Genomic DNA, 3,439 nt, shown 5'->3' on the forward strand with positions numbered 1-3,439 from the left:
TTACTTGGTTTACCTGTGGAGAAATCTCATTAAAAGCTTAATTCAGAGGCAAAATCCTGTGTCAGCTAGTAAAATAGCCATTAATGGGTACCTTCTCCTTGTGGATAGGGCTTGTAGGAATGAAGAGCTAAGAGGAAAGAAAAACTATTTATGGTATTCTGTGCCTCTCAATTTTATTCCTCTAGGTCAGTGGTTCTACATATGTGGTCCCTTGACCAGCAGCATCAACATCACCTGGGAACTAAGGAATGTGCATTTAACCTTCAAGGTGATTCTAATACATAAAAAGCTTGAGAAACTGCTTTATGCTATTCTTCAGTGAAGCAGGACATTTCCCTTCATCATTTTCCCTCTTAGTCCATTTGGATTTGATGGACTATGAGGAAGGATTTCACTGTAAAACAGAGTAAACAGCCTGGGAATTTAACCTTTGTTTAGTAGTTCCTGGTTAAACTTTTTTGCATTTGGCTGAGCTCCCCAAACTCTGGAAGCTCTCTGCAGTGTGTTTCCTCATTCCTGATTGTTTCTTTTGTTTACCTAAAACAGCACTCAGTGTATCCTTTAGGCAAATTAACTTCAGATACTTTTATTTACATAGGACCCTTCTAAGGATCCATATGTAATATACTTTTTCCTTTTACCTGGATGTTTCCTGGCACTGACAATACTGTTTGCAAGGTAATTCCATGGATGGAATTCATCCAGGCTCCTTTATGAATTGCATGTAGAAGAGAATTTAAGGGCCACAATTGTTATATTTTGCTCATTGATTCCTTCAGAGAATATTCTTGATTATCTACTATATGTATGGTATTGTGGAGGATGCAAAAGACAGATAAGCAAAATCTCTATATCTGCAGGATGTACAACCTTGACTCTAGCCTGAAGAATGTTGAGTAGTATGTTTTGTATGGTGCATACTATGAAAAATGCCTTTCCAAGTGTTAACTCACTTGTCAGTCCTCTGAGGCTAGATATTGTTTTCAACTCTACCTTTAGGGATAGAGAATGTCAGAGTTTAAGTAACAGGAAAGTTGAGACATCTAAAGAAGCAGGATTTGAGGGGATCCCTGGATGGCTCAGCGGTTTAGTGCCTGACTTCGGCCCAGGGTGTGGTCCTGGAGTCCGGGGATCGAGTCCCACATCAGGCTCTCTGCATGGAGCTTGCTTCTCTCTCTGCCTATGTTTCTGTGTCTTTCATGAATAAATAAATAAAATCTTAAAAAAAAAATAAAGAATCAGGATTTGAACACAAATAGTTTGGCTCCTCCTACTTGCCTTTAACCACTAAATTAGCATGCTAGCTTTCAGAGGGTTGACAACATAAACACTGGTAAATCCTTAGAGTGGTAAAGATAAATTGTGGGATTGAATACTTGTTATTAGGTTGGATTGCCAAATTTAACAAATAAAAATACAGGATGAAAAAAAAAATTAAAAAAAAAAAAAATAAAAAATAAAAAAAATAAAAAAATAAAAATACAGGATGTTCAGGTAAATTTGAATTATTTTTAATTGCCTATGTATATGTATACTGAGATAAAGACTATTACTCAGGACACACTAATACTGAAAAATTATTGCACATCTGAAATAAACTACACATATCCAAATTCTATACCTCTTTCTTTAATTATATTGCCTTGTTTTAGCTCTGCTTAATAGTTCCTTGTTTCATGGAATTTGCTTATAAAATCCCTTGCAGTTATAATATATATTCCATTTACATCGTAACATAACTGGCACAATGTTTATATAAAAAGTATTTGGTTCTTTTGCCCATTCAACATTCTTTACTGAGAAAACACATTCAACATCAGCATTATGAGCTGGGATCTTTAGCATGTACTGACATAAAGTTATCAAGTGTGAGAATTACTCTTCCAACTTGATTTGGGTCCCTCCGGGATGCACCGCGGACAGGTGCACGCCGTACCCGGGGCAGAGCCCACGTGTGGCCCTGGGGGCGCCCCTTGGGGCCGCTGTCGTGCCCGAGGCCTGTGGGTCTGCGCCCGCCGCGATGCCAAAGATCAAGGCGGGGACGAGCGGTCGCCGCCGCGAGCGGCTCAAGCAGAGCCGGGAGCTGAAAAGCGCGGGAGGACTGACGTTCAACACGGGGATTGGGCAGCACATACTGAAAAACCCTCTCGTTGTGAACAGCATCATCGACAAGGCTGCCTTAGGACCAACTGATGTGGTGCTGGAAGTTGGACCTGGAACTGGCAATATGACTGTTGAGTTGCTAGAAAAGGTAAAAAAGGTAATTGCCTGTGAACTTGACCCAAGGCTAGTAGCGGAACTTCACAAAAGAGTTCAGGGCACGCCTCTGGCCAGCAAGCTTCAGGTACTGGTGGGTGATGTGTTGAAAACAGATCTGCCATTCTTTGATGCTTGCGTGGCAAATTTGCCGTATCAGATCTCTTCCCCCTTTGTCTTCAAGCTGTTGCTGCACCGACCTTTTTTCAGATGTGCTGTACTTATGTTTCAAAGAGAATTTGCTCTCCGACTAGTTGCAATGCCTGGAGATAAATTATACTGCAGACTCTCAATCAACATACAGCTGTTAGCACGTGTGGACCATCTGATGAAAGTTGGAAAGAATAACTTCAGGCCACCACCCAAGGTAGAATCCAGTGTGGTAAGAATAGAACCTAAGAACCCACCACCACCCATCAATTTTCAGGAATGGGATGGCCTAGTAAGGATCACCTTTGTTAGGAAGAACAAGACACTCTCTGCTGCATTTAAGTCAAGCGCAGTGCAACAGCTATTGGAAAAAAACTACAGAATCCACTGTTCGCTCCATAATATTATAATACCAGAAAATTTCAGCATAGCAGATAAAATACAGCAAATCCTAACCAGCACAGGTTTTAGTGACAAGCGGGCCCGTTCCATGCACATAGATGACTTCATCAGATTGCTACATGGATTCAGTGCAGAAGGTATACATTTTTCTTAGCTTTCTGGCAAACAGAATTTTCCAAACTCAAGAAAAAGAAACTGGAATTATATATTTTTTAATAATTTGAGAAGATGAACTATGCCTTTGCTTCAATGGAACACTATATATGCTTGACTATTTTTGATTTAATACTACTACTGTCATCATTTATTACTATGAATTTTTACAGTACTCAGTCAATTCTAAGTACCCAAGATTTTTTTGGTTGTGTTGTGTTTTTAATATCTAACATAGGGAAGGGTCCAGTCTATACATGATAATCTTTATGAGCCGCAGGCACGCACAACTTTACACTTAAACTTATCATTTCTTTTTTTTTCTTTAAGTCTTTTTTTATATAAATTTTTATTTATTTATGATAGTCACACACACACAGAGAGAGAGAGAGAGAGAGAGGCAGAGACATAGGCAGAGGGAGAAGCAGGCTCCATGCACCGGGAGCCCGACGTGGGATTCGATCCCAGGTCTCCAGGA

At 39.9% G+C, this 3,439-nt stretch overlaps 1 pseudogene; it reads left to right on the plus strand.

The window, feature by feature from the left end:
- Positions 1 to 1,906: 1,906 nt before the first annotated feature.
- LOC144295729 (dimethyladenosine transferase pseudogene) lies at positions 1,907 to 3,141 on the plus strand (annotated as a pseudogene).
- The last annotated feature ends 298 nt before the right edge of the window (positions 3,142 to 3,439 follow it).

Source organism: Canis aureus, chromosome 24 (genome assembly GCF_053574225.1).
Source record: "Canis aureus isolate CA01 chromosome 24, VMU_Caureus_v.1.0, whole genome shotgun sequence".
Lineage (NCBI taxonomy): Eukaryota > Metazoa > Chordata > Mammalia > Carnivora > Canidae > Canis > Canis aureus.